Consider the following 15,908-nt stretch of genomic DNA (forward strand, 5'->3'; position numbering starts at 1 on the left):
ATCTTGTTTCCCCTGATCATCCTTGAGATGTTTCTGCAGCTTAATTGGAGTCCACCTGTGGTAAATTCAGTTGACTGGACATGATTTGGAAAGGCACACACCTGTCTATATAAGGTCCCACAGTTGACAGTTCATGTCAGAGCACAAACCAAGCATGAAGTCAAAGGAATTGTCTGTAGACCTCCGAGACAGGATTGTCTCGAGGCACAAATCTGGGGAAGGTTACAGAAAAATTTCTGCTGCTTTGAAGGTCCCAGTGAGCACAGTGGCCTCCATCATCCGTAAGTGGAAGAAGTTTGAAACCACCAGGACTCTTCCTAGAGCTGGCCGGCCATCTAAACTGAGTGATCGGGGAAGAAGGGCCTTAGTCAGGGAGGTGACCAAGAACCCGATGGTCACTCTGTCAGAGCTCCAGAGGTCCTCTGTGGAGAGAGGAGAACCTTCCAGAAGGACAACCATCTCTGCAGCAATTCACCAATCAGGCCTGTATGGTAGAGTGGCCAGACGGAAGCCACTCCTTAGTAAAAGGCACATGGCAGCCCGCCTGGAGTTTGCCAAAAGGCACCTGAAGGACTCTCAGACCATGAGAAAGAAAATTCTCTGGTCTGATGAGACAAAGATTGAACTTTTTGGTGTGAATGCCAGGCGTCACGTTTGGAGGAAATCAGGCACTGCTCATCACCAGGCCAATACTATCCCTACAGTGAAGCATGGTGGTGGCAGCATCATGCTGTGGGGATGTTTTTCAGCGGCAGGGACTGGAGACTAGTCAGGATAATGGGAAAGATGACTGCAGCAATGTACAGAGACATCCTGGATGAAAACCTGCTCTAGAGTGCTTTTGACCTCAGACTGGGGCGACGGTTCATCTTTCAGCAGGACAACGACCCTAAGCACACAGCCAAGAATTCAAAGGAGTGGCTTCAGGACAACTCTGTGAATGTCCTTGAGTGGCCCAGCCAGAGCCCAGACCTGAATCCGATTGAACATCTCTGGAGAGATCTTAAAATGGCTGTGCACCGACACTTCCAATCCAACCTGATGGAGCTTAAGAGGTGCTGCAAAGAGGAATGGGCGAAACTGGCCAAGGATAGGTGTGCCAAGCTTGTGGCATCATTTTCAAAAAGACTTGAGGCTGTAATTGCTGCCAAAGGTGCATTGACAAAGTATTGAGAAAAGGCTGTGAATACTTATGTACATGTGATTTCTCAGTTTTTTTATTTTTAATAAATTTGCAAAAACCTCAAGTAAACTTTTTTCATGTTGTCATTATGGGGTGTTGTGAGCAGAATTCTGAGGAAAAAAATGAATTTAATCCATTTTGGAATAAGGCTGTAACATAACAAAACGTGGAAAAAGTTATGCGCTGTGAATACTTTCCGGATGCACTGTAAATGTCACCATGACATGAAATCTACTTTTTAAATTTCATATTGGTGGACCTCACTCTTAAAACTGCTCTACGAATAAAGGCTTCTTAAATGATTTATAAGTGTAGACAGCTTTTCTGGCTTGTTTGATTTCAAACCTTTATCAGTGAGTAATAGCAGTGAGTATCCTGAAACAAACTGGAGGTAGTGAAATTTGCCAGGTGAGGGGTTATGAGATAATATTTGGTACATGCCAGCACTGTTGGTATCATAATTTTAAGTCAGTGGTTGTTGACTGCCCAGTTAAACAATAATCTTACCTAGAGTCAATGAAGTCACAGGAAAGTATTTCTGCATCTAGAATAGCCTCTATATATTCTGCAAATTACATTATAAATGAGACAGACATTTAAAACAGCTGAACAAAAGTGTTGGAACTGTGCTGGAACCACAGAAGATATACTACAGTTTTATTGATGTTCAGCTGCAGAAAGTCTGCTGACATCTAAGCTAAGCATCCAGGCAATTAAACTATTTGTGTGAGTAAAGGAACATCATTTTCTGCAAGTAAATCAAGTGTGGCAGAGGGAACACACAATTCTGATGAGTTTACGTTAATAACCTTGAGAAAGGCTTTTTTCTTTTCCAGTGAACAATATATGGCTAAATCATCAATAAGAACCTAAATGAGGAATTTAATGGTGTTCAATCAAACTGAAATACAGTTGAATTTTAAAACACATTTTTTTAAATCCGCAGGGAAAACTGTTTGATTGTCAGTATCAAAATTGGTGGTGTGACACATCAGGGATCTCCATTTCCCTCACTGGTTTTTGGTTTGTGCCCAAGGCTGCTGAGATAGGCTCCAGTGCCCTGTGACCCTTAATGTTTATAGCTTACAGAGAGTAGTGAATTTAAAGTTCAGACAAAAATGAGAAATGTCAATGAGCTTTGCAAAAATCTAATCTGATATGTACTAATTATTATTTTTTAAGATTAACTGGAATATGTTATGTGATTGCTATGGACTGTTTCTGCAATGACACACAGGCTTCAGATGGCATATGGAACTTGGGCCACAATTTCAATTAAAAATAATTTTAACGCTTCACAGAATGGGTCAACTTTTTTAGATATCTCTCCTACTTCTGTTCTACCTTTGATTGTCTCATTTCTTATTCTGTCCTTTTTTGCAACTCCAAACACCCATCCTATTATTCTCATTTCCGCAAGATCAAACTTAACTCTTCCACTGTCTTAAAAATCTTACGTTTAACCTTTGCCATAATTCTTAGATCACACAATACTTCTGATACCTTCTTCCAATTGTTCCATCCACACTGCACTCAGTTGGTTATTTCTGCATCCAGTTCTCCACTTGGGGCTACCACGGATCCTAGATATTTAAACTCATCCACACCTTTCAATAGCTCTTCCTGCAAGGCTAACATCTGAATCCTGATTATCATTAAACCTCATATATTCCATCTTCCTCCTATTTATCTTTTATCCTTTATCTACTCGATTCATTCATTTACATATGAGCAGTCAGACAAATTTTCTTAAAATACTTTTCAGCAGAACACAGTTTGCTGATAAGTACTTAATACATCAAAAGAGCAACGAGCTAAAACTAATAAAGGTTCAACTTATTTTTTTAATCAGCTAAAAGCAACATAATTTGTCCATGCATTATGCAAATACTAATAAACTTGTTTACTTCAGAGAATTGGATTTAAATTTCTGATCTGATCACTCTGTGTGTAGAAGTCTATATCTACGTAAGTTTTAATACATATGATCCAATTAGCCGACACAGAATGTAAATGCATGTACATTTGTGAAAGTGTTCCCCAGAATCCCACCCAGCTCTGGATTAAGACATGCATCCAGTGCTGCTAAGACAAGCACCATGAAGCACTGTAATTGAAGAATAAGGTTAAAAAACACAATAAATGGATGAAAGATGTATTATTGTATTCTTTTCTTTAATTTTTTTAAAATAATTTTATTAAAATTAGAAGTAAAAAATCATTAACTAGAAATTTACAAGGATGTAACCTACATGTGTTATTAAATATAATAAATAATTTTATATGAAAACAAATTATACTTATTTTTAAAATACGTATGTACTTATGTATGTATTTTTCTCAATCGCTTTGGCGCATTTCTTGTATGTGCATTTCTCAGAACAATATGTACAAACCTCAAAACACATTACCTGCAAAAGCAAGTAACTTGCTCAAAATACTTAGTCTATGCCCCAAAAGCAAATATTTGTGTCAGCGAAACTGTCATGCCATCAGAATGTCAAATCCTTGCACCATTGCCTATGAACAAGATGGTCAAAATGCGTGATCTGTATTGAAAATTTTGACAAGGATTTTGGCAATACTGTCTGAAAATCCATAAGGCAACATATTTTCTGTGTGGTATAACAATTTCTGTACTAGAAAGTTTCAAATCACTTGTGTTTACTGTTCAGGGATTGGTTGCAAGAGACTGGATATACTGTAAGTAGGAGTTTTGGAAAATTCTTTGAAAAGTGACTGTAACATTTTTTCAATATCTTCAGTGTCAATACTACAGTAAAACATATTAGAATCAGTTTTGGTATATTACAAAGTGCAAACAGTCTAGAGGGAACTGATTGCCAGAGACTGGATATGATAGTATTTTATATACAGGTACTGTTCTTTACTGTATTGTACAGAAATTTGTCACAGTAACATAGTTATAAAGAAAAGAATGCCTTTTACAGCAACAAATTGCATAAAGGAACAGAGGAAATACTCCATAGAACATGGTAGTATGGGCATAGCTGTACATTTTTTATACATCCTGCTGTTCTTGTCTGTCAGGCCACAGATTTTCATCCACATCACAGTGGATATTCTCTCTAGCAATACAGTGTGGGAAATACCTTCTTGGATGACGGATTCATCCTCTGCAAGAGTCCATATTTTTCTGTTCACATGCTGCATTCATGGCATCCAACAAGCTCAGCTGGGTATGGTACTGATGATCATAAACCTTCCACCTCCAAGCAGAAAAAAATTCCTCAATTGGATTAAGGAAAGGGGAATAGGGTGGGAGAAATTCCATGATCATCCTGTCATGATTAGTAAATCACTCTGATGGTGTGTGAGCAGTGGAAACTCACATTATCCCAAATGATCATATATTTTGGGAGATCACTCTGGATTAGACACCTCTCGTTTTCAGGTATAAGATCTCTGTACAGGGTGTCTAAAAAGATGGTGTGTGTTGTACGGGCTTAGAAGGTGAATATGAGTAAGCACACATGGTGATATTTCATTCCCGCTGACCTGGAATATCAACAGTAGCTCTGTGACCAATGAGATTCCTTCCACACCTTCTGCCTTTAGCCAGATTGAAGCCTGCCTCATCAATATATATGAAATTATGAAGTGGTTCCCTTGAGTCCAGATCCATTATACGCTATACATCCAACAGAAAAAAAAAATGATAGTACATACTGTACTGTAGATTGTTATTTTTTTTTTTATTTTACAATATTTTGGGACAACATATTTCAACAAATTGACACGTGTTCAGATTTTACTTACTTTATTGTACTATGCAGAAATATAACTAAAGTTGTACTGTTTACTGTAGATTACAGTATGCAAATAAATATGGTGGCCCTTATTTCATCTGGAACAACCCTGTGTACTCGGCCTACTCTTACTCTACCTATATTTTGTGTCCTTACTCTTCCACCCTGCATCCTAACTCGCCTTCTTCCAGGCTGTTGTGCTTGTTCATTAGCTTGTGGTTGGTCCATTATCATGTAGGAAAATGTTTCAGTAATCTGTATTATGCTTGGTGTATGTATATATATATATATATATATATATATATATATATATATAAATAACTGAAGGTTCATTGAATTCACCTCTGAACAATTGTAGAGAACTGGTTGATCGTTGGTTCAGCTAATGCCTCATGATTATAGGTTAACAGTCACCTAAGACCAATTACCCAATACGGTTATAAATTTCAGATTTGCCAAATACAGTAATCCCTCGCTACATCGCGCTTCGACTTTCGCGGCTTCACTCTATCGCGGATTTTATATGAAAGCATATCTAAATGTATAACGCGGATTTTTCGCTTCTTCGCGGGTTTCTGCGGACAATGGGTCTTTTTACTTCTGGTACATGCTTCCTCAGTTGGTCTGCCCAGTTGATTTGATACAAGGGACGCTATTGGCGGATGACTGAGAAGCTACCTAATCAGAGCACACAGTTAAAGTTCCTGTGTGCTGATTGGCTCAGTGACGGAGTGCTGCATTAACCAGGAAGTCTCATCTCACTCATTCAGCATTAACGTGCTCCTGCTACTGCTGCAGGGGCCGTGTCCAAGCGCCAACAGAAGATGCAAATGATTGCAGAAAAGGTAAAAGTTTTGGATATGTTGAAGGAAGGACACCATTACAGCATGAGTCCACGATTCTTTTTATTTAAAAAGGAGGAAAAGCATATAAGATCTACAACCACAATGTACTTTAACCAGGGCGCAAAACGAGTTGCAAGTGGACGTGATAAGGCAGTAGTCTGGATGGAATCTGCTTTAGGGATTTGGATTGAAGACTGCCAGAAGAAGAACAACGGCAATGCTACACAATCACCTGAAGAGGCTCCTTTAGAAGAGCTGTAATGCTCTCCTTTGTTGTGCAGTAAAATTAAACTCATCGTTATCGGACAAGTCGTCGTGTCATTGTTGGTGAGTAACCATAATTAATTATCAATGTACAGTACTTATTACATGTACATAGTTTAGTGTCACTGTACACACATTTTACTGTATACAATTTTTCTTGCATTGTACGTATTTATTGCTGGTGGCCTGTCTGTCGTAATGGCTGTAACATATGTGATATCGGAGACGCTCGATATCTTTAAAATAATATTTAGGTTTTACTGTATGTAAACTGTGTTTACATACATAATTTCAACAAATCTTACCTAATATCTAAGAGAATACAAAGGGTTTATGCTGTACAATTGTGCGGGAAATGTTTACAATAGTGTGGGAGAGTTTATAAGGGCTTAAAATATATAAAAAGGACCATATGAACATATGGTTTCTACTTCGTGGATTTTCACCTTTCACGGGGGGTTCTGGAACGCAACCCCCACGATGGAGGAGGGATTACTGTACATAAGTAAATATGCTAGACAGATTATGACAACTAGTTCATCATTTTTGCATAGAATGAATAAAGCAATGAACTAATAAGTAGATGTTTTGAGTGGAAGGACTAATTAACAGAGAACCAGCATAATGCATTTTGACTGAGTTGACAAAGGAAACTGCCTGCAGTCCAGATCTGTCTCCTATTGAAAATGTCTGGCACATCATGAAGAGGAGAATCAGACAACGGCAACCACAGACTAGTGAGCAGCTCAAGTATTGTATACAGCAAGAATGGACAAAAATTCCATTTGGAAAAACTGCAAAATATTTGCTTCTTCAGTTCCCAAATGAATAAGAAGTGTAATTAAAAGCAAAGGGCATGTGATCCAATGGTAAACTTGCCTCTGCGCCAACTTTTTTGGAGTGTGTTGCAAGCATCAATTTCTAAATTTGTTTATGTTTAACATATAGAATTAAGTTTAAAAAACATAATTTTTTTGTCCTTTTGCCTGTTAAATAAAGGTTCAAGTGAATTACCAAATTACAGATTTTAGCTTTGATTGCATTTTTAGAAAGTGTTTCAACTTTTTTGGAAATGAAATTTGTAACATTACATAAATTAAAATAGTTATGTGCCAGTATATACAGTATAAACTCTGAAGATTTATGTAGATTTCTGTTACTGTTTATATCAAAATATGTGTAAGTCCTTTAATATTAATGCTCCGTGAACAGCAATATACAAAACCAAACTAAACATTTATTTATTTTCCTTTGGGCTTCTATGGGCTCAATAACTGGCTGCACTACTTTCAAAGAATACGTTTGCTGCTCTTGAAGTCAATTATTCTTCAACTGTGCCTCATATTCACTGCCCCAAAAACAAGTTCTGAACTGACATATTATAAATGTAGAAAAAAATGCCTCTCCCCACTGGCTTACACTGGCTGTTTTGAGACCTAGGAATGTTGACTGATGGTTTGACCGTGAAGATATATTGGGAATGTATGTATCCATTGTGATGGATGGCCGGCCGGCTTTCAGTCCGGCCGGGACATCCCTCAACGGAAGAAACCAGCCTTTTCAGGGCACTACATTCCCCGGGTCGCTAGATGGCAGCTCCCCTGAATGGAAATGGTTCCTCGGATTCCCGCAGGGCAGTATGGGACATGAAGTCCATCTCTTCAGCCCTGTTGGGTGCCGTGGGTGCCGCCAGGGGGAGCTCACCAAGGACCCAGGGAATATTACCGTGACGCTAACCTGGAAGTACTTCGGAGTCACGAGGACGGAAACCCGCAGTACTTCCGGGATACTTGAAGAAGGCGATTGACCCGGAGAAGGCATACTTCCTGGTCATGGACTTTAAAAGGATTGTGGGAGGCCCAGCAGTTGGAGCCGGATTTGGATGGGAGTGTGACGGAGCTGCTGGGAGTGGAGGATTGGTATTTTGTAATTGATTATTGATTTGTATTATTATTGAGAATTGTGGAGTGTGTGGTGCTTTGTGCACTATTATTGAAGAAAATATTAAAGAATCTTCTTGGTGCTTTTAAACGTGTGTCCTGAACGTCTGTCTGGTGGGTTCAACTGGGCAATAGCGCCTCTAGCGTCCACACCATATTGTTATCACAAAAATATTATTAATTGTGTTTCAGAAAACATGCATTCCATATTCCAAAGTAATGACTACAACATTAAGTTAATATGTTATTTAACTTTTATCATGGATTCTTGTCAGTACCTTTCCTCAGTTAACATGATTGCTTCTCAGTGACTGGCATGGATGGAAATGACATGTAAACAATGGCCAGTATTACGGAAGCTACAAGGGCAAATAAGAACTGCCTGAGTAAAATATCACTATGTTAAGTTAAGTGTATGTAGCTGTTTAAAAAGACATTGCCATTCAGGTAAATTGCTTTGAAAATTAGCATACTTAAGATATAAAATTAAAAAAAAATAATGGAGTGGCCACACTGTAACACACATCTTTAGGGTGTAGGAGGCAAACTGGAGAAACAAGAGCAAATGCCACCCAAACATTGCAGAACATGCAAAATCCAGTCAGTCGTATGGGGCTTTGTGACATCATCACTAAGCAATGTGATGCTAACAACATGAATGAATAATCTTACTTTGACAAAAGCTGTTTGTTTGGTCTTTACTAACTTTACTCCTTTTCCAGCTTAATTTCAGAAAATGTTCAAATGTCCCCAGAACTGCATAACTGATGACTGCTGAAAATCATCCCCATTAGTAATACATATGATGCCTTCAAAGGACAAAATGGACTAGTCCCCGAACATGCCAATGTTTTTCCAGTTGTGGTGGCAGTAAATCCCACTATCTGCAACAAAATCTTTAGTCCTTGGTAGAAATGTTTACATTTTCTGAATAAGCATTACCAATTGTCAATTGTCCTGAGCTTTGCTGTAGCTTCAGGCTATAATCTTTTCTGTCTTTCTTTCTAATTTCCTCACACCCTTTTTACCCCCATTTCTTCAGTTTGCTGTAGCTCCCCATAGGCATATTCTACCTCATATATATATGATTCTGCCAAGGCTAAACATTTCTACATTTTCATAACCAGACACTTTGATGGAATAAATTGAGGGTTTATTTTTCTAAATGCTTAGAAAACTTAAACGTTTCTCAGGAAAAGTTGGTAATCTGAGCATTTAAATCTCTGTCAAAATAACTGCACCATTCAAAACAATGCCCCCATGGGTAAAAGGTTGCACGTATGGAGAAAGGAATGAAATGAAGAAAACAGTTGGGCTGCTGGAGCCTAACAAAAGTGCAGTATATCTTGATGCGAGGAAAAAATAGATGTTTCTAAAATATGTAAAATCTAAAAATGTAAATTAACTGAAGTGTTGAAGTGAATTGAAGTGGATGAATTCTGTAAGTTTAAAGCTTTTGTTTCATATTTTTTCTGGTGCCCCATAGACTGCCACTGTAAGCTGCCATGTAAGACACTTATTTTTTAAATTTACAAATAATATTTCACTTAAGACCACAAGTTTCCAGGGTACAGGAATGTATGCCATAACTGTGAGAAATAGTAACAACTACCTACAACCAAACATTTCCTGTAATTAATGATTAAACTGTGTCACTCACAGCTCTATGGGAATATTTTGACTTGCCTCCTTTTATTGTATACAGTAACTGCTTCAATTTTAAAAAAGTGGTGTGGTTTTTTTAAGTATGAATTTCTTGTTTCATATTTTGCCACATCTTACTAGGCTTTAGGCTTGGACTTTTTCTAGGATATCTAAAAACTGCACATTTGTTTTTCTTCAGTTGTGTTTCAACTTTAGATCACAGACAGCAGTCTTATAATGCTATTAAGAACCCATAAAGGCAAAGCAGAATTCATGATTCCTTCACACCACAAAGTTCCTGACCCAGCAAATATTCACCATACCATGACAATATCATGAATGCATTAGATCACTACAGAAGCTGCAATGAGACAGCAGTAACTATTTGGAAATATAACTTTCACACAACTAGAGTGGGAAATAGAATGAAACAGAGGAGACTAGCCAAAATGAAAGAGAACCAGTGATTGACAGTAAAACTATGGAGGGCTAGGAGCAAACCAGACCACCTCCTGACTAATAAGTGTGAGTCTGTGCTCTTGCCAGTAAAGCTTGACCTTATAGAGAAATGCTAGGGATGACTTATAGGCGGTCAATCCTTTCCTTGCAGTATGTTAAATTGCACCAAACATTTCCTAGTAGGAATGACTTGGGGCAGTGTTGTACTTTTATAGGAGAAACTATAACAGCAACTTTGCAAGCCCCACTCCTTAAGTGTTACCTCATCTTCAGGCATAAAAACACACCAGGGACTTCCAGATGGAGTTCTAGTCTGTTGTTGCTGAATCTTTTAAAAGCCTGCCCTTGACCCTGGAACTGATCCTGGAAGACAATGACCCCAAGATGAGGTTTAAAAACCAGCATTAACTAGAAAATGATTGGGTTTGGAGTTGGTTGTACAACTTAGTGTGAAGGGCGAATTACTAGACAAAGGGATTTCAAGATCTTGAGAGAGAACAAAAAGGAGATTTTAGAGGAGATGAAAAATGTTTTATAGTTCTTTGGACATAAGCAGTCCATAAGGCAGACAAGACCAAAATATGTTAAAGAAGGGCTGCATAGGCAGCAGAACTCTGTTTTAATTACATCTTTTAGTTTATTTGTTTTGTTGCCATATGTCAGTTTTTTATTTATTTTTTTATTTTTTTTCTTTCTTCCTCAAGTCATCCGTCAACTATGTTTGTAATATAAATGTACTTAGTCTGACAACTGTGGCGTATCTGGTATTATTTCCCCATGTGAACAGACAACTAAAGGCACTGTTGAAACATACTTAGTAGAACTAAAACCCCATCACAAGTAATAGCAGCAATGCAAATAGAAAAAAAAAAACTTAAATATGGTGATCTCTGCCCAATCATAAATCACAAAAATGTTTTCCTATATTACACAGAAGATTCACTGAAAACCACACATATACTGTATATACAGTGCATCCAGAAAGTATTCATAGCACATCACTTTTTCCACATTTTGTTATGTTACAGCCTTATTCCAAAATGGATTAAATTAATTTTTTTCCTCAGAATTCTACACACAACACCCCATAATGACAACGTGAAAAAAGTTTACTTGTGGTTTTTGCAAATTTATTAAAAATAAAAAAACTAAGAAATCACATGTAAGTAAGTATTCATAGCCTTTGCTCAATACTTTGTCGATGCACCTTTGGCAGCAATTACAGCCTCAAGTCTTTTTGAATATGATGCCACAAGCTTGGCACACCTATCCTTGGCCAGTTTCACCCATTCCTCTTTGCAGCACCTCTCAAGCTCCATCAGGATGGACAGGAAGCGTCGGTGCACAGCCATTTTTAAGGTTTCTCCAGAGATGTTCAATTGGATTCAAGTCTGGGCTCTGGCTGGTCCACTCAAGGACATTCAGTTGTCCTGAAGCCACTCCTTTGATATCTTGGCTGTGTGCTTAGGGTCGTTGTTCTGCTGAAAGATGAACCATCGCCCCAGTCTGAGGTCAAGAGCGCTCTGGAGCAGGTTTTCATCCAGGATGTCTCTGTACATTGCTGCAGTCATCTTTCCCTTTATCCTGACTAGTCTCCCAGTCCCTGCTGCTGAAAAACATCCCCACAGCATGATGCTGCCACCACCATGCTTCACTGTAGGGATGGTATTGGCCTGGTGATGAGCGGTGCCTGGTTTCCTCCAAACGTGACGCCTGGCATTCACACCAAAGAGTTCAATCTTTGTCTTATCAGACCAGAGAATTTTGTTTCTCATGGTCTGAGAGTCCTTCAGGTGCCTTTTGGCAAACTCCAGGTGGGCTGCCATGTGCATTTCACTAAGGAGTGGCTTCCGTCTGGCCACTCTACCATACAGGCCTGATTGGTGGATTGCTGCAGAGATGGTTGTCCTTCTGGAAGATTCTCCTCTCTCCACAGAAGACCTCTGGAGCTCTGACAGAGTGACCATCGGGTTCTTGGTCATCTCCCTGACTAAGGCCCTTCTCCCCCAATCGCTCAGTTTAGATGGCCGGCCAGCTCTAGGAAGAGTCCTGGTGGTTTCGAACTCCTTCCACTTACGGATGATGGAAGCCACTGTGCTCATTGGGACCTTCAAGGCAGCAGAATTTTTTCTGTAACCTTCCCCAGATTTGTGCCTCGAGACAATCCTGTCTCGGAGGTCTACAGACAATTCCTTTGACTTCGTGCTTGGTTTGTGCTCTGACATGAACTGTCAACTGTGGGACCTTATATAGACAGGTGTGTGCCTTTCCAAATCATGTCCAATCAACTGAATTTACCACAGGTGGACTCCAATTAAGCTTCAGAAACATCTCAACGATGATCAGGGGAAACAGGATGCACCTGAGCTAAATTTTGAGTTTCATGGCAAAGGCTGTGACTACTTATGTACATGTGCTTTCTCAATTTTTTTATTTTTAATAAATTTGCAAAAATCTCAAGTAAACTTTTTCACGTTGTCATTATGGGGTGTTGTGTGTAGAATTCTGAGGAAAAAATTAATTTAATCCATTTTGGAATAAGGCTGTAACATAACAAAATGTGGCAAAAGTGATGCGCTGTGAATACTTTCCGGATGCACTGTACATGCAAATGCTGTCAATTTTTTGTGTGATGTAAATTTGCCAAAGACTTTACAAGCACAACAAAATTTCAAATAATATACAGTTAGGCCCATAAATATTTGGACAGAGACAACGTTTTTCTAATTTTGGTTCTGTACATTACCACAATGAATTTTAAATGAAACAACTCAGATGCAGTTGAAATACAGACTTTCAACTTTAATTCAGTGGGGTGAACAAAACGATTGCATAAAAATGTGAGGCAACTAAAGCATTTTTTGAACACAATCCCTTCATTTCAGAGGCTCAAAAGTAATTGGACAATTGACTCAAAGGCTATTTCATGGGAAAGTGTGGGCAAGTCCATCGTTATGTCATTATCTCTTCACCCCACTGAAATGAAGCTGAAAGTCTGCACTTCAACTGCATCTGAGTTGTTTCATTTAAAATTCATTGTGGTAATGTACAGAACCAAAATTAGAAAAAAGTTGCTTCTGTCCAAATATTTATGGACCTAACTGTATAGCATGTGGATGATCACTACAAAGGTGTCTCTTTTACTGCAAGACTATGCATACATATATGGTATACATTACAATATACAAGCACCCAATAATGTAACTGTCATAAAAAATTCTGTTCTTCCTCGAAGACCTCTTTTTTTTATAACCTAACTTTTCCAATAAAATGGATTTTCTGTAAAAGATCACAATTTACAAATATTTTCAAACGATACCCATTTAAAAAAATTCTAATTCTTATTTTGGATAGTTGGGGTATACCCATTTGGCACTATATATGTAATAATTTCCTTCTAGCTTTGCTGTTTGTAAAGTTTTATATTTATATATACAATACAGTTTTATAAAGTTTTGCTATTCATCACGTTTTTTTGCTATTTATAAAGTTTTTTGCTTGCTTAGAGTAGCTCTCAGCTGCATAGAAAAATATGAGAGGTGGGAACAAGATTTTGCACATCTACACAGCAAATTAAACTCAAAGAAATAAGTAAAGAAAATATGTCTACTATTTTATTAATAAAATTTAAAAAGGTTGTCAAATGGTAAAAGGCCATAGATATGGCATTTAAAAGGCAGAGGAACTGAATGGCCACAGACATTGGAAATGAACAGGGTTTGGATTTATATAAATTGGTCTTATGTAAAATCTTACAATAAATAAATCCAAACTGAGAAAATGAAGATGTAAAGTTAACAAATTATAGAGGCTTCTCCCAAATTACATCATCATAATTAATATCCAGTTTATCTGGATATGTGGGGACCAGACACTTACAGGAACAGGAGTAAAGAACTTTGAATGAGACATCTTAATTCTTGTGTTTTTTGCAAAATATCTTCAGTTGAATAATATGAATGGAAATGATGAACTTTTTTTTAAATATAAAGCTTCTTACCAAAAAATAATGGAAAAGGAGCCATCAATAAGTTGTTTTTTTTCTGATATATTTATATATGCAAAATATAAAGAACCATTTTCTACCTAACATTAACCTTTATATCTATCTGCTTTAATCATTGTCTCCAGCAGGGGGCACTTGCTCCCTGGGATTGTGTTCTTTATTGAATGCAGGACATACTGAACCTTATCTCTTCAGTAACCATGGTGGAAATGATCACATAATACATTCTTAATGACTATCAGTAATTAAACGATAAAAGGAATGTAAAACAAAATAAATTCAAAGTCCCTTTTGCATTAGCACTCCACTGAGCATTGAAACTCAACACTTTCCAAAATATTAGCCTTGGAAGGCTGTCTGCTTCACAATGCATTTTATAAAAATGGGCAGACTTGACTTCTAAGGCAATAAGAACTCACTACGTAGAGTTCTAAAGAAACAGATGATGAAAAAACTTGATAGTGGCACTCTTCGTAAGCAAACATCAGATGTAAACAGAATAATGGCAAATTTATTAAATGCTATGTGTGTAGTCAATACCTGTTGTTTGAGTAATAATAAATGAAGCTGTATGACAAATAAATATGTGATTGTATATGGAAGTTAAAAGTTACAGTTGTGGGACATAGTCTCAAGATGTATTGCAAACTGAGTTGACTGGGTTACGTCTTTTTCAGTTCAGTTAGGAGTTTTTACATTATACCAAATTTAACTTGACTACAGCTACTGTTTTGAAGGGTGCAAAAGTGACGTCCTGATTTTCCCAACCACCATTCCCACACTATCATACTATCGCACTAGACTAAATAAATATGATTCCAGCCATCGATATTAGCAATTTCCTTCTTGCAGTAGAGATTTACAGTAGCTACCACAGTATTTGGAAGGCAAATTAACTTTTGAAATCATGGGTGAAAATAGGTAATAGCTGTCAACTTAAACAACAATAACAGATTAATAATTGCAAAATATATGTAATTTTTACAATAACAGATTAATAATTACAAAATGTGTAATTTTTATAATTAAAGTACATATAAAAATGTACCAAAACATTTTAATATTTTTTTTACCATTTTTACTTATAAAAATGTTACATTCACATTGCAGTTCTATTTTTTAGTAATCTGCACAAAAATAAAACCCTGCAAATCTTTATAAACTGTTACTGAATCTCTTATTTGTTTCCACAGTTAAAGAATTTGGTGCTATCGATACATTGCCAAGCTGCTACTCTTACACATAAAATGAGACATCACAGCTATTGGGAGCCTCGGGATTCAGTGGCCACTGTGACAACACTAGACTTTCTCATTGTGTACCATGCTTGTACATTTCAGATTGAATTTATTATACAGTATCACAAAATTTTCAGGAAGAAAAGAATGGCCTGCTGGCCCGAGTATCACATTTGTGACTCTACCTTTCATAACCACACTGAAAATCCCCTAAGGTTTACTTTATTCAAGAACACTGCTGGAGTTTTAGTTTTCATCTCCTCCATTGTCAAATGGCTATATAAGGACTTTGTATTAACATAACTTGTTTTGTTTAATCATTAATCACTCAGATTCATGTCTGTTTTAGGGTCTATCTAAAATGATACATTTTTCTATGTAAATAATGTTTATTAATTGTATAATTTTTCCAAATATGTATACTGTAAGTGCTGTGAACTTACTCATTAAGGAGTACTGTACAAGAATAAACTGAATTTAATTTAAAATGTATAAACTTAACATTTTATAGAATCAAATATACTTTTAGCTTACTTAAAACGAACCCCAGGCAGGCTGA

General features: G+C 37.2%; 2 protein-coding genes across 5 annotated transcripts in view; both read right to left on the bottom strand.

Annotated features, from left to right (window-relative positions):
* Nucleotides 1-15,908, bottom strand: part of LOC114651841 (janus kinase and microtubule-interacting protein 1-like) — a 558,596-nt gene that overhangs the window by 368,973 nt on the left and 173,715 nt on the right. The gene's annotated exons all lie outside the window — the stretch shown is intronic.
* The window catches only part of LOC114651842 (SWI/SNF-related matrix-associated actin-dependent regulator of chromatin subfamily E member 1-related-like), an 87,023-nt gene that overhangs the window by 23,143 nt on the left and 47,972 nt on the right, over nucleotides 1-15,908 (bottom strand). The window lies entirely within an intron of this gene.

Source organism: Erpetoichthys calabaricus, chromosome 5 (genome assembly GCF_900747795.2).
Source record: "Erpetoichthys calabaricus chromosome 5, fErpCal1.3, whole genome shotgun sequence".
Classification (NCBI taxonomy): Eukaryota; Metazoa; Chordata; class Cladistia; order Polypteriformes; family Polypteridae; genus Erpetoichthys; species Erpetoichthys calabaricus.